Raw genomic sequence first — 26,727 nt, 5'->3', positions numbered from 1 at the left:
GTGATGCTTTCCAGCAAACGTAAGTTTTTTTTTAAATGGTTGCCAATGACAGAGACAGAAAGCGCACTACAATACTGTAATCACTTTCATTTTAACAGAGTTTGCATTGGGTTCTCTACAAAATAAAAAAGAGACGATGTTCACCTACTATACTAAATTATAATGTGGCTCGTTCAGTTTTAGTGTGTTATATGAACCCAGCCACTGCACCTTATACATACTAGCTAAACTGGTTGCATGAAACCAATTGTAGTTTATTTCATAAACCACTATAATGCAAATTGTAGATTATCGTATGTATTCTGACCGAGGCTTCCCAAGAGCATGAAACAAACTCCTTGTCCCGGCAAAAACCCTTTTTACTGTGAATTCTGCTCATTCACAGCCAGCAAAGTCTTTTAAAGGAGGATTTACGGTCACAGACCTTATCTGGCTTGGAGAGTTGCCAGACTTGATATCTTCAAAACTTGGTAAGGAGTCTCAAGGAATCTCGGAGAGTCACTAACCAATTAAGCAAACTAATTGTCTCATGCAAGCTGCACTCCCCTTTCGCTCCTCTTTTATTTCATCTGGGAGGGGCCATTCATCATCTGGCCTTAATCCAAAATTGACCCCTGTTCTTTAGATGTTCCCTTCATCTGGTAACTCTGTGCATGCGCACACTGGGAACAGGCTCCAGCTGTTCGGCTGCCTCACTGATGTCTGACTCTGAAAGGCAGCTGATAGCTAGCAGATGGCTCTGGCCCCCTCTCTGCCTCTGACACAGAACCCTCATCAGAGCATTTCCCAAACTCCAGGACTGGCCCATGTTCCTCCCCAACCTCCTCAATGTCCGAATCTGCTGCCAGAACAGTATGAAACTAGCCTTAAGAGTATGTTACCTGAAATAATAATATCAGTGATTCTACAATTAGTTCGATACCCCAGGAATCTTAAGATAAGAGAATGCACTACATGCTTAAGTCAACTTTTGCCTCTAGACTGCTTTCATCCTCATCTTAACATAACGAACTTGACTGATTAGGTCAAACATCAGTTAAGTCCAGCTTATGTCCCACTGACACGGAAGGAACAGATGCTCTCAGAAGCCCTTAGGGCAAAGGTCCTATCTATCTGTATCTATTACAGAAGTTGTGACTCGATTGATGGTAAAGTAGCAAAGCAGAAAACATGGATAGTGCAGAAGAGAAGACAGAATGTTCTAAGATCTGTTTGGGATAGAGGCTGGTTGCTAGCCTTAATTATCTTGCATAAAAGTTCCACAAACAGCATTGCTAAATTAATCCAACCCCAGCATACCAGTAGACTAGCTGCTAAATAAATCTATTCCCAGCACATCGCTTGCCATCTAAATAATGTTATCTTTCAGTTTAGCTGAACCTTTTCATCGTCGTTTCTTGCATATTTGCAGAATGGTGCATTAGGCTTTAGACATGTTGCCCCCTCCTCTCCCCACTTAATTTAACATAATTTAATGGAGGATCATTTTTGCACTCCTCTTTGCCGTTTGTTTGTATCTCCGACACAATTTTCTACCTACCCACTTCCTCTTATTTCATGTCCATTTTTTTCTGCTCAAGTGAAAAATCCATAAACTACAAGATCTCTCTTGCTATATTCCAGTTTGAATGATTTAAAAAAAGCCTTTACAAAAACCTTTCCATACATGCTGCAGTTTATGCAAGGCCCCCAAAAATGCCCATCTGTAATAAAAATAACTATTTCAAATGAGAAAACGATTCCTGCTATCTATCCATTTACTGACAGTGAAAGCAAAGCCATGTTTGGTAAGGTTTTTCCTCTCTGGACAATTCAGAATGAGGGTAACTTGCTGCCTCCTTTCTTCTCTGAACCACAGTCTCCATAAACTATTTTCTCTAAAACCCTTTTTATCTAACCATTTCCTTCTAATACAACATTGTACAACCTTATCTGTATCTGGAACCTCGGAACAGCTTTGCCACAAGTCAGCTTCTGCCCAAATGCTTGTCCTTCTACAATCCACTCAATCCACAGCTTTAAATACACAAATAACCTTGTCTCACTTCCTTGTGATCCTGTCCCTTGGTCAGTCTCCTTAGTTTCCCTCTTTCCACATATCCCCTCACACTGGAAAGTATCTCTAGAGCTTTTTATCTCACAAGTTCCTTTCTTGTCTCTTCCTCCATTTCCCCTTTCTCCAGGTTCCCTTTTCTTGCAAGTCAGCCAAGTTTTCTCTGAGACAATAGCTCCTTGGGTTTTCCATATTTCGTATGATTTCCTTGAGAAAATTATCCTGAGCCTCAGGATCAGCTGCAGTGCTGCTCTCAGCCAGATTTACCGTTTCCCCTTCCCTCATAAAAGGGGGACTGCACTGTTCTAAGTCAGATCCTTGCTCTCTTGACTTTTGACGGATTTGTGAATGACTCCCTGCCATGGCCGCCACTGAGTCAACCAATGTCACATGCATTCTAGCTCAACTGCACCAGCCTCAAAACCTTATCCCTCTTATTTAGTGAACAGATCAAAACAATAGCTCAAAATAAGGAAACAGACCTGGGATGGCTTCAATAGAAGATGTCAGTTCTCTCCGAAGTTCACTTCAGCTTTTCTACTCATTTCCTGTCAGCGCAATATATGACACCAGAGTTCCGTATTGCACCTCGTTCAACCAAATAATAACATTGCCCCATCCTCCATCTACTTTGCTTCTTTAGAAGATTTTTACTTCACTTTTTAAAAAATTTTGGTTTCTATATAATGTCACAGCGTGTAGGTTTTTGGTTTTCTTTAGCCTAGTCAGCTCCTTGGGGTTCACTAAAATTAAACAACAAACACACTGAAAGAATTAGGACTGTACAGGCATGTCTTTGGGTCAGTCTCATGCGAAAGACCACAATATGCATGTCTGCGATGAAACCCTTTTCAGGGCTGACTCATATACAGTACTGTATACAAAACTGTGCTCCCTGGACCACACAAATGGGAACGCACGCATGGACACACACAAACCCTACCTTACTTCCAGCAAATCCCATTCTTATTTCCATAATTTTCTGTAGTCTGGTCGGTTTTGTTGCTCAATAGAGTTGTCCTCATTTTCCAAATCTGTCTCAGAATGAAAATAGCTAATGGGACTTTTGAAAAAGACCTATGCAACAGGAAGAATAAGCAACATTTTCAAAGCAAGTTATCTGTCATCTAACAAGATCTCTTAGGTTTGGGTCACTTAAAAGAATATTGGGCAAGGGTAAACCCAGTTTAACTATTAAAAAAAAGCACACCCTGGGATATATTTTCTCTTCTGTTTCTGTTCCTAAAATCATGGAAATATGACACAATGTCACTGAAGCTAGCCAATTTTTCAACCCAAAGTACACCTCTACAGAATCATGTTATAAAATGCCTGGGACAAAATGGAGGAAAAATACAGAATAGCAGAGTTGGAAGGAACTTTACAAATCCCCTGCTCAAGCAGGAGTACCATTCCAGACAAGGAGCTGTCTAATTTCTTCTTAAAAGCTTCCAGTGATGAAGCACCCACAACCTCTGAAGACAAGCTGTTCCACTGGTTAACTGTTTTCACTGTTAGGAAAGTTCTCCTTAGTTCTAAGTTGCTTCTCTTTTATTAGTTTCCATCCACAGTCATAAAATGAAACCTCAAGAAATATTGGGGGGGGGGGGGGCAGAGCTGAAAATAGCAAGCAAAACTGCAAACTCTGCAGAAATTTATGACCAGAAGTAGCAAGAACCCAGAATTGTTAACCAACACACTACCTAGTCATCTAACAATAGGCTAAGAAATACTTCAATGCATTTGTTAATTCATATGTAAACTGCATTTGTAACAAATAAGACATATGTGTTTCTTTCTTTCCCCTTTGAGACTTTGCTAAAACAAAGTTTAGGCTGCCTTCTCCATACAACTTTAACATGCATGCCTCATGTGAAGCTCCCAGGAGTATCTATCTGTAGTGTGTCTATGGAGATTCTCAGTCATCCATGTCATGGATGTCCCAAAGGTGCTTTTTTAAAGAGGCAACTGGGCTTTCTGTTTTCTTTTTTTCTTTCTTTGAAGACGTTTCACTTCTCATCCACGAAGCTTCTTCAGTTCTGATTTTATATTGAATTAGATCTGAATTTAGATCTGATTTAGAGTGAAGAAGCTTCTTGGATGAGAAGCGAAATGTCTTCGAACAAAAACAAGAAAGTCCAGTTGCCTCTTGAAAAAGAACTTTTGGGACAACCATGACATGGATGACTGGGACTATTGTAGTATACACTCTTGTAAACCCACACTCTTAGTATTAGGGGGATGGAACATGCAACCCTTATTTTTCTGTGTTATTTCCCCTGCATTCAATCAGATCCTATTCTGTAAGGCTACAGGAAATTATTACCAAATGAATTGTCTTAATTGATAGGAGTGGCCACTTATTTGTATTGCTGATAGTCATTATATTTATGACTTTATTAATAATTTAATTTGGGGACTCTTATTACATATCGTTGGTAACTGTAACTATATCATTGATGTTTTATTGTTATGAATATAATCCACCAAGGGCAATTGCAGCAGGCCCTGCTCCCAAATCAAAGAAAACATTTCAGTTGTACACATAAGTAATATTCATATCCTACTAGGTTGGGTATAAAAAAGTGGGGTTTTAAAAAAAATGGGTTCAAAAGAATGTATGCAATGCTAGTATATAAATGCTCAAACTTCATCTCCAAGTAAGTTAAGTGGAATTTATGTAAAACGTAATGCCCATAAAAATGTGCTTTATGACAGGAATAATCCATGCCTGTTTTGTGGTGGGCTATGAACATTTTGGAAGGGTTTGAGACCTTTTTAGCCTAATTACTCCTGAACAATGTCTTATTTTAACATTATTGCAAAAGATGGGGAACGCAGACCCCTTGGAAGGTTGCAATGTTGCATCTGCTACCAAAAATGGCTGCCTAGATAGCCATGTTCAGTCATATCATTTGACTTAGGCATCATGAACTATGCTGTCTCTCCGATAATATTTTATGAGCTGGACCAGGCTACATGTGGACAGAAGTCTCACTTGGAAATTGGGCTTGAGAGCGAAGAACACCAAAAGTTAGTCATTTCTGCTGCAACAACTATTTTTTTCTGTAAAAATTCAAAATGATCTTTTTTGATCACCAGGAGAAAGCTGCTTACAGTAGAACTTTGCAGCATAAAAGAAGCTGAAGGGAAGTTGAAGAGTTCAGGAAGTTTCTTGATGTTTGTTCAGAGACACTGCCTCCTTGTCTTGTGTTCAACTTAACATTGATCTAATTTTTACAAACTTGAATTAAAAATGAGAGGGGTCTTTGTTGACAATAACGGGGCTTTTTTTCAGGGGAAATCTGCCAGCTGAAGCTGTTCAAGGTTTGGGCAGTGGATGGAAGGAAGAAGCATTAGCACTAATCTGCAAACTCAATACCACACCCAAAAATACAGTTTTCATAACTCCCTCCTGGCAGGGGTAGGCTGCTGGGGTTTCAGAGAACCTCTAGCTAAGATTCTGTGAAGTTCAGGGAACCCCCAAATCCCACTCCTGGCTGGCCCCACCCATTCCACCTCTCTCCTCCCAGGAGTCCCCACGTGGCCCGTTTTGGGTGCAGGTAAGTGCAGGCCATGCACAGAGGCTCTGAGAGGGCGGAAAACAGGCCTACCGGAAGTTCAGGAAGGTTGGAAGTGGGCCTGTTTCCGACTCCAGAGGGACTCCAGAGCCCTTTTCACACTCCCGGAGGCTCGAGAAAAGTCTCCGGAGTCTGGGGAGGGCAAAAATGCCCCCCCTCGTGGTGAAGGAGGCTGACTAGGCCACGCCCACCATGGCCACATCCACCCAGCAACCAGGCAGAGAACCCCTTGCTAAAATTTTTGAAGCTCACTCCTATCTCATGGCTAAATCTCAGAGGGTGACTTTTTTTTCCCCTATGAAAAATCCATTTTAAACATAATACGGAAATGTAGGGAATAGGAGATTCAAAGCTGTTTCGCACAGCAAACGAAGTTGAACGTACAGTTTTAAGCCAAATTCATAAGCAAATAAGATGATCAGATTGCACTGAAGGATTTTTCTAAATCTACCTAGACATGTCAACGATAAATTCCAGATCAGGGGTGTGCAGCTATGGTCTCTTAACAACCTGTGAACTTCAACTCCCAGAATTCCTGAGCCAGCATGGGAGTTGAAGTTCACAGATCGTAAAAAGTTGCCCATCCCTGATCTAGAACCTCCTGCATGCATTACCACTGAGTTACAACTCCTGGTAATTAATTACTGGATATGAAATTTTAGAGCTGACTGATAAGCTAATCGTTGGACCAAATAAGCTAATGCTAACTTAGATGATGCCCAATATTAAATCACCTTGTTAGACTTTCTAACTCAGTATTACATGCTTGAGCTAACATGCTGTGTTAAACCATGGCATGTCGCGCTATAGTTCATGAGAAGCTCAACTAACTAGGTTCACATAGCATATTACCGCTATCAAAGTAGATGATGGCTTAGTGTGGTATAATATATGAACTCATTCAGTGACTGGTAAGAGAACTCTTTGTGGCTGCTGTTTTTTTAAATTGTCTTTCACCTCCTTTCATGAAACACCAATGACTGAAACTTGCTAGGTGGAAAAGTAGAAAGGTTGGAAAATATTTATATCCCTTCCACATAAACCATTGTTTTCATGTTCTGTGGTATGAACAGAGAATACAACAATCTGCCATTTAGCAAAAGGGTCCCCAGACATTTAAAAATTAGCTTCCATTACATAATGGGGAAAACATCTATTGTGTGCAATAATGAATTGGGAGATATTCCCTTATCAAATGGTATGGTTATTTTGACATAGCCCCGTAGGTTTCATGATGACTATGATGGAACAAAAATAAATCTGCTTCAATTTCTAATAAAGTCAACAACTCTTATTATAGGCTCTTCATGGAATTATTAGAGCTTCCTCTTCAGCAGGTCATCCAAATGAGTTATTCCGGATGTGGAGGGGTGGATGGTTGTTTAAAGAGGATAACAATAAACAGAATGAGGGACACATGGCCAAGCAATGCACACGCATTCACACACTTTCTAGGCTACAGTCTATGCGTTTAGAGCTAAAAGTAAGCTTCTTATGACACATTGTCCATCTTTCCCTGACTGGCACACCAAGGATAGTGGGTCTATTCAAATCTGAACAAGCCATAATTGTTAAAGCTTATGAACACAATAAGGGTGAAAAGGGAAGAGTGGGTGGACCTACTTGAGCAGAAGGATAGATATGTGTTGCTGCTCTTTGAGCAAAAGATGAGTCAGCGAAGACCATTGGACTCTGCCAAGTACTGCCCTAGCCTTTATGTCTCCAGTCAAAGGATGTCAATTCTGGAGACTTTAGGAGATGATAAGGAACTACTAAAAGACTTGTTTTTCCCAACCAGATTGGTTATCCAGGGTAATACGTTACCTGATGAAACTATTTTATACATGAGGTCCACATATTACATTAAGTCATGAATTGGTTTAACCAGAGTTTATTGAACAAGCCAAAATAGCTGGGTTCACATATTATAAGCCAGCCATTTCCCACCTAAGCAATTTCCAGACTGCCTACACTTCAGTTCCCAAAGTTGCCAGTAATGGCCAGTCTGCCTAAGGAATTGAGATTCACAGCTGTAGAGGGAATCCAACTTGAGAAAAACTGTCCTAGACCATAACAGTCACTTAGTGACCAAGTCGTAAGTCGAGGAGTACCTGTAGCTGACTATCATTTAAAAAAATAGCTTTGAGGACATGCGTTCAGCAAACTTTTAAAAGTTCCTCATAAACATCAGGTAAATCCATAGAAGAGACGACTTTTCGGTCACAGAAAGTTTGAGGTGCAATGAGATGATCATTAGGTCACATCAGACTTGTTGGCTATAGCCACCTCTGTAACTCCTGCTGATTTGTTAATTATCACCGATTTGAACCATTTCAAATAAGGGAAGAGTGGATGTTAGTACTGGAGTACTAACATACGGAGTAAAGCGTATGAAATAAAGAACAATTTCCAGGTAATAAGGTTATTTAGTCATCTTGTATCTTTAGGCAATGCCTTGCAAAGCTTTAAATAGCCTCCTATTATTGGTATCTAAAAAAGGCAGATTTCAAAGCAAAAGGACTTCTTCCAGACCTCAGTCAGCCTTCATCTGATTTCCCTTCAAAGTGATGGGTGAAAAGGCTAACAACTTTTACATGCCTTTGGATGCTGTTGAAAGAAAGAGAAAAATACTACATTAACCCCACTATTGTAAAGAGTCACTTAAGGCTATTAGTCTCATGAGCTTCGCCCTCCTCATGAGGAATGGGGCAACTCGCTGTGACCAATTCATCCCAGGACAACTCAACAATTCAATTTAATTATTTAAAATAAATTGAAAAATATTTTAATTTCTGCCCATTCTTTTGCATCTTTTATTTAATGATTCTATTCCACTATTTCTTTGATATCAGTGTAATTCTTGTCTGCAGTGAGTTGTCCTATGGCGAGTTGGCCATGGTGAGTTGGCTGTGGCAAGTTGGCAATGGCGGGTTGGCCACTGGGAATTGTCATAGACCCCCTCATGTGCCACCTGAAGCAGTTTGCTTCTCTATAGCGCAATGCAAAACCAAAAACAAGAAAAAGTAATAAAATATCATATTTTTAAGGCCTGACCCTTAGGTTTCTAAATGTTTTCATATCCAGAGAGGGCTGAGATTTGAGTCAGTATGCCCAAAGAAGTCTTTTAAAATGATTACTGTATTTTTCAGAGTATAAGATATTCCGAAATATAAGACGCACCTAGCTTTTGGGAAGGAAAACAAGGGGGGAAAAGTCTGCCTCTGCCTCCCAGCAATTTGCCTCCTTGCAGCAAACAGCAAACAATACAGACAATATACACTGTTTGTGGTGTTACATTTCATACTATACTTTTACAGATGCTGTTAAATTGATGTGGCTTTCTGGAAGTATACCTTATTCTCTGCTATTTAAAAGAAGATACAACAGGGCCTCTTCAGATCAAGTATTTATTTTAAAAAGCTTCTTCATTTTGTTAAGTTGTCTAGAACAATAATAAAGCAGTCCTTAAAAAATAAGTAATAATTTGAACATTCTATAGGCATGTATAGTTATTGATTTACCTCCTTGCAGCCAGCAGCAAAACAGCCCGTTCCAGTTTAGCTTGATTAGCACAAGAAAAAAAAAAATCTGCCTCTGCCTCCCAGCAATTTGCCTCCTTGCAGCTAACAGGCTGTTTCACTTTCAATTTCAGTTTCAGCAGGGGCCTCCTGATGATCAGCTCTTTCAGGCTGCAGGGATTGCCATAGCCTATTGCCGCCTCAAGTCCCATTTTCCCATTCCCGTTTGCTGCAGAGGCCAAAGGAAGGGGGCCGGTGGGTGGGCGAGACTACATTCAGTGTATAAGATGCACCCAAATTTTCACTCTCTTTTGAGGGAGGGAAAAAGTGCATCTTATACTCCGAAAAATACAGTAAATAAAATAATGTCAGAGAGCTCGTCCTATTTTAATAAATTGAAGCATTGGAACATTTGGACATAGAGTGGGATATTGTAGCCATACTAGCCATCTGAAAGAGCTAAATATTTGGAGAAGAGAAGCAAGATTGCTCACTGAGGAAGAAAAATTAAGATGGTGTTTACTTGGGACACCTGGTTCTGGCTGGATAGTAGATATGTTATTCGGGCATTATTTTTGGAAAATAAACTCAAGACCATCTTAGGCACCACCTATTTATCCACCCTTTTTAGGGCTAATTAGAACACTCCTCCTGAGAAAAAAAAATCACACTTTCTATGCAAAGAATTATTCAGGTATTCGAATTAATCAAAATATAAGAGCCATGCAGTTTTATAGGTTTTTATATTTGGGGGTCTGGGCAAAACAGAAGTGCCCTACTTGGGACTAGAAGTCACTGAAATAACTGAAATCTCCTTCAGCAAAACACATGCGTGAGCTGCAAGAAAATCAAAACACTGCTATTAACAGGTAATCCCAGCTTATGACCACAATTGAAACCAAAATTTCTGTTGCTAAGTGAGACAGTTGTTAAGTGAGTTTTGGCCCATGTTGTAGCATTTCTTGCCACAGTTGTTAAGGGAATCACTGATGCTGTTTTAGTTAGGAACACGGCTGTTAAGTGAATCTGGCTCCCCCCTTTGACTTCGCTGGTCAGAAGCTGCAAAAGGGGATCACATGACCTGGGACACTGCAACCGTCATAAATACTAGTCAGTTGCCTAGCGTCTGAATTTTGATCACGTGACCATGCGGATGCTGCAACAGTAAAGTGTGAAAAACAGTCACAAGCCACTTTTTTCAGTGCCGTTGTAACTTTGAACAGTCACTAAATGAACCATTGTAAATCCAAAACCACCTATATGTTATAGTGAAACCATCTCCTAATTTGGGGTTCTCTAGATGTGTTCAAACTAGAATTCTGGAATCTGTAGCCCCTACACATTAGAGGGGTACCAATCTGGAATAAAACTGTAAAATATCTAAAAACTAGCTGATAACCCAGCGTTGCCCGGGTATTTATTTATAGGGGAGAAATTTCTGGACCAAATGTAATTTCTCATGTTGGATTTTCCCCCTTACCAGAGGGAGCCCCTTGTGGAGTACTGTGAAGCCGTTACCATGGCAACTCCCCTGCCTGCATAGTAGAAGCCGTTTTACAGCAATACAGTAGAAGCCATTTTAAGGCACAACAGGCTGTATCTTAACAAAACACACACACCAAGGGGTTTTAGGCATGTCTTACCCCATAGTACTTGTTTCTAGAGAGTATGTCATCTGTGTACCAAGTTTGGTTGAAATTGCTCAGAGTTATGCTGGAACACACACACACACACACACACACACACACACACACACACACACATGATAGATAGATAAAATAGAATAACACTGTCAATCTATCACTGCTCAGATAAGACTCCTTACATACCTTTGTTCAGGCAGGAGGAGGACAGTGTGACACCTCCTGGGGAAAATACATTTCATTTGGACTGTTTTCAGCTTCACTGGAGCCTTTTTGACAATCTGCCTTTTACTGCTGGAATTCTACACTGAAAGCCTTCTAATGTAAGAGGCTAAGAGATCTCTCAGGGGAAAAATGCAAAATCACTGAAAATAGCAAAGTATTTTATCCCTTTAATAAGAATACAAGAGTATTTCAGTTAGTTTAAAATCCCATCAATGGGGTCTAATTAAGGGGTTTAGTCATGAGCCTTCAAGAATGAGGAAAAACAACACACACTTCTAGGAAAAAAGTAATCTTTTTCCCTCCCTTATTTTCAATCGTAGAGATTCCTTTGAGAATGACAGAAAAGTTCTGATTCTATTTAAAGGACTACTGTTGCACAAGAGTTCTCACGTGACAGAGCAAATGATAAAAAGACAACAAATGGGCTGAAATGCTGCTATGATTTATTCATACAAAAAGCCAAATGAACAGCGTTTGGCTAAAAATTTGGATTGGTGAACCATTCCCTACCTCTTGATGGGAATTGAGGGGATTGAAATTTTAGCACACTTGGAGGCCCTCACGAAGGGGAAGTCTGCACAATAGGAAGACAACACTCAGAATCAAGGCACAAAAGAAAGGCATCTGTCCAAGCATCACAAGTTCCAGCTGTGCATCATAACATTAAAAAAAAATAATAACCTGCTGAAATTCAACTGAAAAATAGCATGGCATTTGCTTATGGTGACAACAATGAATATTTAAACATGTAAGTATGAATGTTCCTAATATTGTAGCATAAGTAGGGAGCAAGTAGAGGCAGTAGGCCAAAATGCTTGTTCTACGCTTGTAGTATCTGCAACAATCAATAGATTCTTGTCTTTGTTTCCTTGGTTTCTGAGCTGCTGCCAATCGAAGTACCTCCAATAATACTTAATGTACATTTGTCCAAAATAGAGCATCCTCCTGGTAGGATCTTGCCAATCCAGAAACACAAGAAGACTAGAACATATGCCCCAAAATAAGTTTAGAATGATTTAGAAAAAATAAATAACAAATTCCACTCCCATTCCCACCTCAACCCTTGCCTAAGGAAGAACAACAGAAAATCTAGTTTGTCTATTAGCACAATATACCTCTACTGATTTGGTTTAAGTAATTCGCCCATTGCAACTCATTTCTCCAAAGAAAAATTTAAATTTGGCCTCCAATCAACCAACCATGACCTGCCCCTCTTTTTAAATTCAATCATCTGAATCTTTGCATCATATTAGAAAATGACTTTACTCACCTATAGATTAAAAACTGTTAATAAGTGCAAATATACAAATGTGAAAGTAATGGTATTTGAGATGTGCACGGAAGGAAGGCACAGGAAGGGAAAAGTTAGAGAGACAGGTCTCTGTCAATCCAATATGTATGGTATCATGATCAAAGGACACACTTAATAAAATTAAATATTTGGATTTGCAAGAGAAAAAAAAAAGTTATCTCTGCAGGTTTGCGCCCACGTCCCCTGACAAGGAACTCATTGGTGAAAGCTTCCTATTTTAGAAGCCATGCAATTACAATTACAGAAGCCATGTAGGGAAAAGCCAGCTGAATGTAGAGATGACCAAGCTAAGGAGATATGATCAGAGTCTGAAAACTTCTTTACAATTACAAGGCCAGGAAGAAATAAGAAAATTGGTCAGATTATTTCACAAAGCTCATGGCAAGCACAATTTTAATTTTGAATGCTTATTCGGGCATCTTTACAAAATGGCTTTCAAGAGTTGGTATGGCCTGTCACAAAAGTATCATCTTCCAAATGGAAAAAGAGTGAGACTGCTTTGGGTCAAATTCTCTAGCCTTCCAGGAAGTTCTTCATCTTCTTCACTCACCCTTCTTTCCCTTTCTGAGCAGCTATGCACATTTTTGGGAAAGAGCTCTGATTGCAGCCATCCATTATTTTTATTTTCTCAGAATACCCCTAGGACCAACTTGGGACCCAGGATCATTTATAAATAAAGATTAAGCCAGACGTTGATGCTTTGCAGGACACCAACTTTCCATTTAGTTTTGACAATTGATTGTTTATGTTTGAAGAATTTTAAAGTCAAGTGGGAAGGAAGGTCTGGGAGGCATTAAAAGTGTCTGCAAAAGATTGATGCTTATGGGCACCATCTTGCCACCCCAGCTCTTGGGAATCATTTCAAGAGATGGGCACAATTACATCCCCCCCCCTGACTAAGAATTCGGTACCCAAGGGGTTTTCCAGATGAGTCATTTTTGCATAAAACTCCATCTGTAGTTCTTGTTTTGCCACCAACTATTTTTATTCTTCTTTGTGTTTAACTGACATTACTGTTTTCTTATTGATGACAGAAAGGCCATTCATTAAATATTCAGCAAACATATATCACAATCCATCACACTTTTTTCCTTTCAGGATAAGAACATTATCCAGAGCACATTAGAAGTAAGAGTCAATGCTCTTCTGCTGGCAAAATTAGCTTTAAGAATAGTATTTTATTTTTAGAAAGTGGATATTGTTGAAGCGGCTATGAATTGGATTCCTTGAGAAAAAGATCAAAAGTTTTTAAAATAAGTGAATGTTCCTCTAGAAATGTAAGTTCTTATTTTTTTTTAATAAAATAAACACACATCATCCTAAAGAGAAACTATTTAGCGGAAGTGCCAAACTATAGTTTAATGTTCCAAAACTCTAAGGCTCACCTTTTCTTAGAGCAAGCCATGATATAATCCACAAACCAGCCCATAGAACAGATAATGTAGAAATCTTATATTGAATAAATCACAGTTTATTAAGTTCATACATTAACCAACCTATTCTGGTTTAGCACAACTCCCAACTAAATGCACCCTCATTTTTAGAGCAAGTAAAAAACCAGTTCAGATATAAGGGCTGGACCCAAAATCTGAACAAATCAAACTAAACCAAAGATGGAGAAGACCAGAATTTTTACCATACTACACACAACATTAAAGCCAAGCCAGGATCTCAAAATACCAAAAGCACTATAAGGAACTTAAATATTTGAATTCTTGGTAAATTTTATAAGTGGCTGTCTGGATTTCTATTGTAAATGTATGGGTATCTAGGTTGGGTAACAATACGTTTAAGTAGCATAGACATGAATGTCTAATGGTTAAGACAACAAGCTAAAAACCAGGAGACTGAATTCTAGTTCCACCTTAGGCATGAAAGCCAGTTGGGTGACTTTGAGCCTATCCCTTGTTCTCAGCCCAACCTACCTCATAAGGCTGTTGCTGTGGAGAAAATAAGTGATAAGTGAAAATAAGCAGAGAGTGATATATTCAACTTACATATTATTGTTGATATATATATATATGTGTGTGTGTGTGTGTGTGTATGTGTATGTATGTATATATCAACATATATATTCAGCGTATATTCAACGCCTTGAGTTATTTATAAAAATAGAGATAAAAAATATAATCTGAAAAATAATAATAGTAATTAGAATCACTTATCAACCTGGAACAAGGGTAGATAAAATACAGAGACTTTGACAAATATAACTGACAGTCTTCAGAGAGTATTTTGGAAATGTTATTTCCAAGACGTAGCCTGGACGAGTACCAGATGGTTGCCTGCCACTGGTTTCTGACCCATCTTCCATGCCAAGTGAATGAGACAAGTGGGCTTTGTGCAATTCACACAGCTGTTAGAGTTATTCAGATGTACAAACCTCCCTACAGAAAGTCACCAGAGAACCTCTTTTTAATGTTTGCAGCAGTGGCACTATTTCCTTGTTATATCTGATTTTTTGAGATTCATAGGAATGAATTGCTTCCTGTTCTCAACAACTTGTTTATGCTGCCTTTCAAGATTTATTATAATGTTAGTTGAATTTTTTAATTGCCCTTGAATTTGGTTACTGGGAAATAAACCCTAATTCTTTCAATGCAAGTAGACAGATTTAGGATTATAGGTTATTCCCAACTGTAGGCTTCCTTAAAAAGCTGGTTGGATATCAAGACCAAAAATGTACAGAAATGAACAAGTCCGCAGTTTCTCACAAGCAACCAAATCCAAAGAACAGTGACAAATAAACTTCCAGGAAGCTTGATTTCCCAACCCACTTCAAAAATAATCATATTATTTAGCAAGTATGCTTGGGACTTATTACATTGTTCCAGTGGTGGGTTCCGGATTCCGTTCCAACCGTACCGGCAACACCCACGTGGACGTGTGCAGTGCACGCGCATGCATTGTACATGCCTGCAACGCTTCCACAAGCCTCCGTGGTACTCCAACTGCTTGGCGGAGCATCACGCAGGTACCATATGCGCCATGCGCAGAAGCGCCAAAAGCTTAAAGCACAGGTAAGGAGCGCAGGCGGGTAGGTAGGCCCTCCGGAGCACTGTACCGGAACGGTACCCAGTGCTCCGGGCAGGATCCGGTATGCCCGTACCAGGGTGTATCGCCTGTAACCCACCACTGCATTGTTCCATCAGCAATGCTAGCACCGTTCCTTCCACAGACAAACACTGAAGGAGAGAGCATCTCTTCCCTTGGAGACTCTCTACTTATTTAAGGCCTAGATTTTCCCAAATCTTTGATTTCAAAGTGGGCATACTTTTAAAGGCAGAAGGGGCTCTTTCTTGCAGACTGTACAGGCAGAAGTAGGGCAGGTGTGCTTATTCCGGTATCCCTGAAGGAATACCAGTAGTTCTCATGTTCCTGTTCATTCAGTTTCAAGATAGTTTCCCTCTATTATTGTATTCTCAATGAATGTAAAGAACATCCCCACAGATACACTATTATTATTAGCATATGGCATGATTAAATTAGCCAAGAGACTCTCAATGCCAATGCAGAGTCATTGTTTGGATGCCAATTTACTAGCTGTACTGTGGGACAAGCTCACACAGTTTCCAAGGTGCGCTGCAGGAGCGCAAGCTAGGTTCGCACTAGAAAGACCAGCAGCAGCAACCAAAGCCAGCCAATCCTCCACCTGAACCTCGCAAATGAAAGTCACAGCCAGGAAGGTTCAGAACTGGCAGGAATCTAGCCGCCTGCACAAAGCAGCAGCTCGGCTCCCCACTGAAATAGTATATATTTATCTACTTGCCTACAACATGCTTTCAAACTGCTCAGCAGAAGCTGAGGCAAGTGATGGGAGCTCACCCTACATGCAGTGTTGGGGCTCGAACCTGCTGGAGCAGAGACCATCTCCAGCGTCATTAAGCCACTGAGCCATTGCATCTCTTTAGATACACAACTGACTGGTAATTTATTGGGGGTGGAGGCAGCTTCCTCTTGAATAACCCAAGAGTTGATCACTTACTTCCCATTTACTGTGGGAACACAGAGATACTAAGATTTTTACCTGTGTCAAACTCAAGCACCTTTATTGGCAACAGTACTGTGTTTCCCAAAAAATAAGACAGGGTCTTATTTTCTTTTGACCCCAAAATAAGTGCTTGGCCTTATTTTCGGGGAGGACTTATTATTTTTGAAGTGCAGGAGGTGGCGAGCCTGGTCACCTAATGGCTGCTGCTGTGTTGCAATATTTTGGGGGAGGGCTTATATTAGCATATGAGTTCAAAAGCCTGATTGGGCTTATTATCCAGGGAGGTCTTATTTTCAAGGAAACAGGATAGGAAAGTGTTTGCCATTGCTTTTTTCTGGGATTTTATTTTATTTCCAAGTTTAGCCAGGTGGCCTCCCATTTAAATAACAACAAGCCCAGAGCCTACACAATTCTGAAGCCAAGAGCTGCACGCTACTGGTAGTTCAGATAAGATTTAAAACGAAAGACATAACACTCATAATACTCCTTTTTCCCCCTTTCAAGTTAGTCTTGACTCTTGGCCATTTTCTGGACCCTACAATTTTCTTGGCAAGATTTTTTGGAAGTGTTTTGCCACTCCTGCTTCCTACGGCTGAGAGAAAGTGATTAGCCCAAGGGCACCCAGCTGCCTTCGTGCTGATGGCAAGACTAGAATTCACAGTTTCTAGCCTGATGCCTTAACCACTGCACCAAACTGGCTCTGCCATGACAAAGCTGATGAATAAATGAACATTATATTCCATCCAACATGTTTAATTACATGAAATCCTCTTCTCCCCTGAAAACAAATCCAGAAGCAAATTCATTTTATCTAACTGAGTCACATCTAAAAGAAAGGATTCAAGTGAAGTTGTCTGTCCACCCCTGTCTGAAGTGGGATTTTTCTGTCTATTCTATGAAAGAGGCAGTCACTGATGAAAAACATATAGCCAAAGCAGATCACAAACATCATCCTTTCTCCTGTCAAGAGTTTCTTTTTTTCCTTTTAAATATCCAGTCTTCCTAACCAGGGCAACTTCCAGTTTCCATCCATACTAACTTTTCAGCAGTGCTCAAGTTTATATCCTCCCAAATGTACAGAGGTTCCCATTAATTCATCACTAAACAAGCAACAAGATCCAGACACTCTTTTCAAAATTAAGCTTTTTTTGGAAGAGGCATCCTTCCCCCATCTCCACTCAGGAATCATACAACAACTTGTTGGAGAGTTTTCTTGTGCCGTGACCAACACAAAGTAGGCCAAGAAAGTACTGTATCCAAGGATAATCAAGAGGCTGACTTCATGAACACAACAGCGTATTAAGCTTTGTCCAACTCAAAACCCTCAACAGATGTACTGAGACTAAAACTTCCAAAAAAGGTCCCAGTTTGGTTTTTAGTGACTGTGCATGAGCAGTTCACTGTAAATTGTTCTGCGCATGCACGAAGAACAATTTACATTGAACAGTGCACATGTGTGCAGGGGGTGTAAACTGGTAGTAAAACCGGCAGCAACTCATCCCTGCAATAGGCGTGAGCTTAAATGGACTCTGGGGGATGGTAGAGGACAGAAAGGCCTGGAGGAACGTCCATGGAGTCGCGATGGATCAGACACGACTTCGCGATTACCACCACCACCAACAACAACAACAACAAAAGGAATCATATATGTATAAGTCAAATGTAAAATATCTTTTTGTCATTTGAACTCTTCCAAATAGATAAATGCTCTAATTTGTGCAGCAAGGAAATGTTTTAAGGGATGAAATGGATAGCTCTGCAAGGGTTATATACTTTCCCCTTTTTATCCCTCCCAAACAAAACCCACAAATTTGGTGCCAGAGTGTTTTAGTGACTGGGGCAGGAAGGGGAGTGGGGGAGCAAAAAAGGATACTGGCAGCCACTTGAGTTTATATCTTTGTGCTGCAGTCCAATACATTTTAGGGAAACCTGGCAGGGCAGACAATTGTTCTCCATCTTTACTCTATCTTGCAAATATTAAACCACAGGGAAGAAAAAAAGACAAAATGCAAGGAGAATATTAAGGCTTGTTCAATTCCAATGAAAGAAGTTAGCTGCATTTGAACCACAGGTTACATTCTCTTTAATAGGGCAGTGGGCATGATCTACCATTAGCCACAACAGAACTTAAGAACATAGGCTGGATCGAACCCCTGGCCCATTTACTCCAAGCAGGCTTTTCTCACAGTATAACTAACTGCACAAGGAAGCCAGCTCATTAAACTCCAAGCAGACAGCCTTCAGAGACAGCTACACTGCCATCAAGGCCAATTTGGGGTAATTTGCATGTTATCACAAGCACGTAAACAGGATCATAGATTGTTTCACAGCTGTTTCACTACTAGTTTAATCAACGGTAATACTGAATGTATCATCCACAGTTCCATAACAATACCTAATAACACTCTGAAACTGAGAAACCTGTAGCAAAACTATTTCTGTTCATTGCAAAAATGTTTTTTTTTAAAAGTGCCCATTTCACAATTCTTGCAAGCAAAGAAAATAAGTTAAAGACCATCTCACAGGGGGAAAACAACACACGGCGTCTTAGAATAAGTGAATACATCTGTGCAGCACATCTGCCCCAAATAACTTGTTTTTGCCTCCAGTATACTTAACTTTCTTTCATTCAATATCAAGGATTTTGTCAGCTTAACTTTCGGAGACATTCCATCTTTGTTTACAGTGTACTTACCAATCTGGCAAATTCAACCTGCCGCTTAAGATTTTTTTTTTTGCTTTGAACTCAAGTTAAAAGCTTAAAGCTGAAGTTTTAAATCTGCTAAAGTTACCAACTGCTGAGCCTAAATCTCATGACTTTTCTTTTGACAGGATGGAATATTTTAGCCAACAGACACAGTACTTAATATACTTGGGAGTCTCCTTTGGCCCTAAACTCCTCCTCTAAAGTCCAAGGGCAGAAGCAGCACTAGGATTTTTATACTATAGCGAGGGCTAACCTTTTTGTTGTTGTGTGCCGAAAGTGCACGCATGTGTGCCCACACCCATAATGCAATGTGCGCACACACACCCGCGCTGCCCATGCATGTGCATGACCCCCCCTCCCCGTGGCCCATTTTAAGCCTAGCAGGCCTCCCTGCAGCCTCCTGGGACCAAAAATGGGGCACAGGGAACGTGCCCTCACGGCAGCCCGTTTTGGGCATAGCAGGCCGCCCTGAAGCCTCTGGGACCAAAACACTCCCCTCGCCCCCAGCGTATGCGGGCACAACCCCCTGAGCATGCATGTGCGTCTTCCACATGCGCAGCAGAGACCCCAAAACCAGCTGCCCAGCAGGAGGTGTGCACGTATGTGCGGTGGAGCTGAGCTCGGGCGATGGCTTGCGTGCCTGCAGAGAAGGCTCCGTGTGCCACCTGTGCCATAGGTTCGCCATCACAGCTCTATAGGAACTGACTGGATTTTCAGGCTACATTAAGCTATGATCATTATGTCAGATACTTTTGGCTCTTGGTCAAAATATAAAAGCTAACTTGATCTAGGAGTTAAGGTACCAGGCTAGAAACCAGGAGGCAGTGAATTCTAGCCCCCTTTAGGCATGAAGGCCAGCTGTGAACCAGTCTATCTCTCAGCCCAACTCACCTCACAGGGTTGCTGTTGTGGTGAAAATAGGGGGAGGCAATAGCATTGTGTAGGTTTGCCTAATTCATAAACGCGTTTACATTATGTAATGTATTTACTTACACATGTATTTATAAATTGGTTATTTATAAAAATAATAAGAGTGGGATAAAAAAAATACTAAAAGTTTTTGTATTGACTAGATCAAAAAAGATAGATTCAGTAAAGAGGCCAAAAAAAAAATCAGAAATATGACATAGGGACTTGATGTACTGTGGGAACAGCCCTGGGAAAACTCATTTTAATGGGTTGCACACAAATTTGAAAAATAAATCTTTAAAAATGACACGTGACTATGGCTGGGTTTATGCATTAAATCATGACAGATTTTACTTGGTGAAAAACAGTCCTGTGGTTTGAAAATCATGGATTATGCTCAGAGTAGCAAACAACTATGGCTTATTCAACAAACCATAGTTATGTTGACATATGTAAACTCAGCCATTTTTATGGGAGAAAATGCTTGCGCACCAGGATTCAGAGTTTTGAATGATCTACAAATAATAGTCAGAATATTGCTCTTGCTTAAAAGTTACTTTTGGAGATTAAATTTAAAATAACTTTAGTACAACTTTCCCCAGCCTGCAAATTTAATCATCTCCAGCAAGCACAATTTGAAAAATGGTGAATGGGCCCTATGGAATTTGAAGAAAAGCTCACCTAGGGAGATCAACTTGGTGAGAATTGTTTTGGTCAATGGGAATTTTCAAAGGGCAGCACATCCACTGGGCTAAGTAGAGTTATTCCCAAGAATGGGATCTAAAATGAGAACCTCAAGTGCAAAGCAAAGAGTTGTACGCTTTGAGATGGAAGGCATAACTTCATCAGCACCCAAAAATGATCATTTCAGCTCATACTAAGATAACAATGTAGTCACCACCGAGATGACAAATTCTTAGCCTGGGATTGACCCATCAGTTTTCAAGACACAGTTGCCAAATCTAGCACTACTGAATAAATCACAAGGTGGGAAACAAAAACCAAGCCAAACAATATTATGGCTGATATATTGTGTGAATCTTGTTCTCCAGGAGAAGAGTTAGGAATCTTTTTCTAGTTCAAAGCTGTGGATTCTAGAATGCAGCCACATCAAAAATGGCTTTGCTGAAGCAGTGAAGACACAGAGGTGAGTTTGACCTCTTCAAAAACATTTGCATTTAGCATTCTCTTCCCCCAGCTCAAGGAGTTCCCCAGGGAAACTAAGCTGATTGGAGAAAATAATGTCAAGTAGCCAAGATCAAGGTAAGGGGCAAGGCCTGAATAATCAGGAGATTTAAACCAAGAGACTTGAAAATTGGGGTATGGTCACCAGCCAGATGCTTCCTTTATTCAATGAAAAGAATTGCAGAAAATCTAAAGTATCTTCAAATAATGGCTGAAAAATCCATTATTTGAGTATAAAAAGAAGTAGAATAGGGTAGTATAGGGTAAGGTAGAGTAGGGTAGGGTAGAGTAGGGTAGAGTAGAGTAGAATATAATAGAACAGAACAGAAGAGAATTCTTTATTGGCCAAGTGTGACTGGACACATAAGGAATTTGTCTTTGATGCATATGCTCTACATAAAAAGACAAGATACATTCGTCAAGAATTATAAGGTACAGCACTTAACGATAGTCATAAGGTACAAGTACGCAATCAGGAAACAATAAATATCAATATAAATTGTAAGGATACAAGCAACAAAGTTACAGTTCTGCAGTCATAAGTCATAAATAGCAAATGGCTATAGACTCCAATAGATGACGAGGATGTCTGAATCATACAAAATTTCCAGCATGAATATAATCTACACTATTCATACTTTCTTTGGAGCACAATCCACTGGTGTCTCAATCTTGTCAATTTTTAAATCATTATTAATTCCCTTTCCTATGCCTTGCAGCCCCTTAAGGTCTTATACTTTTTCATATGTTCTTATAATAGCTCAATATAAGAAAAATTCAGTATAAGAAAAGAAACAAGAAAATCATGCGTTGCCAGTAAATACTCACAAGAACCAGAAGTAACAACACTGAAGAAAGAGAGCAAAAAGAAAAAAGACAACCAAGAACAGCCAGAGGAAATTGGAATATGACTTGTTGAAACCAAGCAGGTTATTGGTGCTAAATAAGCCATTCTGCTTCCATTTTTGCCACAACCCCTCTGGTTTTTCTTTTCATTACCTTATACTAAACAAACATGTGACCCATTGGGTCTTGTTTTGAGAGCAAGTTTGATATGACCATAATGAATAATAAATTTTAGGCTGACCATATTTATTTCACCTCAATGCTGGACAGTCCTATGGTCATCTAAAGAAAGTGTATGTATGACAAATAGAAAAAAAAATTGTAGTGGTAAACAAACTTCAATAGGCAAGTCAATATTTACCTAAACAGATAGACAGAATGGCAACAGGCAGGCAAAAAAGCAATGGAAGCAGATTTCCGACTTCCTGCTGGCTTTCCAATTGACTTGGTTTCTGGGAAACCAGCAGGAAGTGTTGGAAGTCATGATCATTGATTGACTGCAAAAATGCTGCAACATGCACAACTTTGCAAATAAAACTAGACTGAACATTGTAGAAATTTTGATTCTATAGGAGTAACAGGTCCTGGATTTTTGTATGCATTAGGTTATTGAATAAATTAATAAGTTCTTAAGGTACCTTGATTCAAAGATTGTTGTTGTATAATGCACTAGTTGGGCTAAAGTGAGGGTACAAACAGACAAACACAATGGAAGTTTTAGTAGTATACAGACAGTCTTCGACCTATGGCCAAAACTGAGCCCAAAATTTGCACTGCTAAGAAAGGCACTTATTAGGTTTTGCCCCATTTTATGACCTTTATGCCACAGTTATTAAGCAAATTACTGCAGTTGTTAAGTGAATTGTATGGCCATTAAATAAATCTGGTTTCCCCACTGCCTTTGCTTGCTGGAAGCCAGCTGGGAAGGTTACAAATGGTTGATCACACAATCCTGAGATAGAACAACAGTCACAAATACACGCCAGTTGTCAAGTGCCCAAATTTTGATCATGTGACCATGAGGATGCTGCAAGGGACATAAGTGTGAAAAACAGCCATAATTCACTTTTTCAGTGCTATGGTAACTTTGAACGGCCACTAAATGAAGGCTTGTAAGCTTGTTCAGATTCCCCTTTGCTGAACCAGACTTAACTCTCTGAGGCTCACTGTTTTCTTCCCCTTCTACATTCCTCTAGTTTCAACACAGGCTCTACTTCAAGAACAAGCCGTGCAACTTTACAGACCACTAGAAAAAACAACTGGACCGATTGCCCAAATAGCAAAAAGGAACAAACATTGCAACAGTTTCAATAACTTTCCTAATGCCTGCATTTCAGAGCACTTCCCAAGCACTGTCAAGTTAGAAAAACTGCAGAAGTGGTTGTGAACATAGTGGACACATGAAATGGCTTCAACAGGAAACTGTCTTGTACCATGCCAGATCCATGGTCTACCTGCATCCTTTGGGTAAGTGCATACATTACTCTAAACCCCAATAAGAGTTGGAACCTTAACTTAGAAGACGTTGTGGGCCCAGCAGGGATAGGGCCAAATTAGCTATGTAGGCAGGGCAAAATTCTAGAGTTGGCAGAGGTATCTTTGTTTCCAAAATAGATTTATGGCACAATTTATGATGAGCACTAAGCTTCTCAATTTTTCTTCCCTCACAGTTGTACCAACAATAGCCAGGGGCAGGGAGCTTTTGGGCCACAAGTGACTTAGTACTTGTGTGAATTAAGCTAATTGTGGCTTATTTAGAAAATGTGTTTAAAACAGATCTAACGTAACATGCCATGTAATTGATACCCAACCACCCTGTAAGGTTTCAAAGAGTAGCTTCTTTTGGTCCTACAAGATCTAGGGATGCCAAGGATTAAACCTGAAATAGGTAAACATCTAAACCACAATCCTTTGGTTGCAGTTAGGATCATAGATTGGTCGTTGCATCCCATTAGAAATCAGGAGACTGAGTTCTAGTCCCAGATTAGGCATGAAAGCAGACTGGGTGACTTTGGATCAGTCATTCTCTCTAAGTCTAACCCACCTCACATGGTTGTTGTTATGGGGAAAATAGGAGGAAGGAATATTAGCTTCATTTGCTGCCTTGAGTTATTTATAAAAATAATAAAGATGGGGTAAAATAAACAAATAACATCTGCTCAGAATAGTCATAAGAAGTTGGTTTTTAGAATTGTTTTGGGGGAAAAAACCCCAAGATGACATCAGATGGCAGCAAGGAGATTTAAAAAAAAAACTTTGCTCCTATTAGTGATTGCATGATTACTGAAAATCAGCTACTATAGTATTATACAAAAGATAGTAGTGTGGAGCAACCACAGGTATTTCTCATTAAATGAAATGCTTACATGCTGCAGACTTAAAGATCAAGGGCACCTTTTTAAAAGCAGCAACAAATCCCACAAACTTCCAAATGACTAGAAGATAAATAAACCAAACATCAAGAAATAGTGCAGGAACAACTTGATCCTTTGGCCACCTTGCAGAACTCTGTCTTTCATTTCAAAGCATTTCCTGTGTTGCATTTGAGGTTTGTGGTGTTAAAACTTGCAATGGCTCATTCACGCATGAGCTCCCACAGAAATATATTTATGAAACAAAAGGTCCAGCAGAAAACAATTAAAAGTGGTATCAAAGTTGCATTATGAGCTATTTGCCATTTCCCATCTAGCATTTCTTCCTACCTCTTTTCCCGTTTCTAGACAACCTAACACATCTCCCAGATTTCTTTAAGAGTGGAGATGACATCAGAAATGAAATCTTACAAACTCTGATTGCAACGGCCATGGCTTAGATCGGGACTTGATCCCGTAACGTTTAAAACAGTGACAAGGTTATAAAATAATAAATTAGCAAAAATGAAGGTGTCAACCTGGGTGTACGCCTCCGATCCTCCAATGCTTTGCTACTTCATCCCCCTCCCAAAAGAAACTGTGGATTAAGAGCAGCAACAAAATCCTCTCCCCATAACTTAAAGCCAAGCAGTGAACTTCAGAGCGAAAGCACTGACAAATACCGAAAGAGCAAAACGACTCGCTTTGCAAAAAAATAAATAAATGAACGCATAAATATATCTATACTTTCTCCACCAGCAGGGGTTGCTTCCAAGCGCTTCCGGAAAGACTCCAGAGGGGAAATCAAGGCTCGCTGGGAGTGCAAGGGGCCGGTGCGCCTAGGAGGGGACCGGCTAGAGTTCGAGGCTGAAAGCGGGGAGAGGGGAGAAGGAGAGAGAATCGGCACGGGGGGCGCGCAAGACTGGGTTGCTCTCGGCGAAAGATCTCTCTACAAGCCAGAAGGGGAGAGAAGTAAGAGAGAGAGCCAGCAGTCCACATAATACAACAGATCGCTAAGTTTCGAGAAGACAACTCACCACCGCGGAGTTAGTGCTTATTTGCTGCTAGTGTTTGTTGCACAACACACCCACACACCCCAGTGTGAAAAAAAATACCAACCTAAACTTCTCCGCGCTCTTTCCTTCCGTCTGGAGCCATGCAGAGTCTGCCCACGGCCAGGGCTCTTCCCCCCACCCTTACCCAGATGTTTATGGCAAGCCAGCGGGCCGAGGTTGTCAGCTGCCTTGTTAACTCTTTCGGCCCCCGCGGGGCAGGGCGAGGGAAAGGCGAGAGACCCCACCCTTCGGGAGCCCCTTCCAAGCCTACCTTCCTCCCTCGCCGGCCCTGCGCTTGGGGTCAACCCAGGGAAAAAAGGGAAGGGGCGGGGAGAGGCCGGGGAAGGGAGCCATCCACTTCTCTTTCCTCTGGCGGCGGTTTTGGCGGGGCTGCCTGCCTGCCTGCCTCCCAGGCTCCCGGCTTCCAAAAAGGAGGGAACGGGAGGAAGCAACGCCCGGGCTGCAGCCGGGACCTTTCGGCCGGAGGGGCGGAGAGTTGTGCGCGGACTTTGCCAAGCATCTCCACAGGAAAAGGAAGGATGGGCTCCTTCTGAGCTTGCTCTGGCTTGGGACACAAATACTCTCGCTCTCTTTCTTCCCTCGCTTTCCCAGTTCATTTCCAGCCACGTCGTCTTCCCCCCCTTCCCACCTGAAGGAGCAGCAGGCCCGGTATGGGCGAGAAACCCTCTCCTTACCCGAAGTAATTGCCATCACTCCGCCCTTTGCCCCGTGGCTGCTGCAAGTACAAATGCGGCCTGTCGTTTTTTTATGGCGGCGGCGCAGCCTCTCTGGAGCAAAGCTGAATCGGCCGGGTGGAAAAGCCGTCGGTTTGGGGAGCACACATCAGTATCAAGAAGGGGAACGATGGCTTTGGATATGAGGAGTTAAGTGACGTTTCCAAACAGGCCTCAAAAGGAAGGTTTACTAATATAGGTAGTCCTCGACTTACAACAGTTCATTTAGTGACCAAAGTTGCAACAGCCCTGAAAAAAGTAACATGATTGGTTTTCACAGTTGCAACTTTTCCAGCCTCCCCATGATCATGTGAACAAAATTCAGAAGCTTGGCAACTGGTTCAGTTTTATGATGGGTGTCCCCTGTTCATGTGTTCACCTTTTCCCACAGTCGGTGGGGAAGCCAGAAATGGGGCAAACCTCACTTAACAAATTCCTCAGTTAGCAACCTAAATTCTGGGCTCCACTGTAGTTGTAAGTCAAGGCATACCTGTACAACATAACAAAAAGAAAGGAATGTGTGATGGATTTGTGGATTTTGTTTGATCTTTGCTGCATTTTGGGATATACAGGATTTTTGATTGAGAACCCAAACCAGAATTGGTGCCATCTTTGAA

The 26,727-nt window shown here is 40.7% G+C and overlaps 1 protein-coding gene across 3 annotated transcripts in view; it reads right to left on the bottom strand.

Annotated features, from left to right (window-relative positions):
* The window catches only part of WIPF1 (WAS/WASL interacting protein family member 1), a 73,747-nt gene extending 47,891 nt beyond the window's left edge, over positions 1–25,856 (bottom strand). Inside the window, exon 1 of one of the 3 annotated variants that reach the window (XM_032215901.1) lies at positions 25,648–25,856. The gene's annotated coding sequence lies outside the window, so the exon portion shown is untranslated. Of the gene's footprint in view, positions 1–1,927; positions 1,950–25,440 lie in introns of those variants that run through there. The other 2 variants (XM_032215892.1, XM_032215909.1) reach the window with 2 other exon arrangements.
* Between the last annotated feature and the right edge of the window lie 871 nt (positions 25,857–26,727).

The sequence above is a fragment of the Thamnophis elegans genome, chromosome 1, assembly GCF_009769535.1.
Source record: "Thamnophis elegans isolate rThaEle1 chromosome 1, rThaEle1.pri, whole genome shotgun sequence".
NCBI lineage: Eukaryota > Metazoa > Chordata > Lepidosauria > Squamata > Colubridae > Thamnophis > Thamnophis elegans.
Note: the sequence above shows the minus strand (reverse complement) of the source record. Positions and strands in the feature narration are given on the sequence as shown.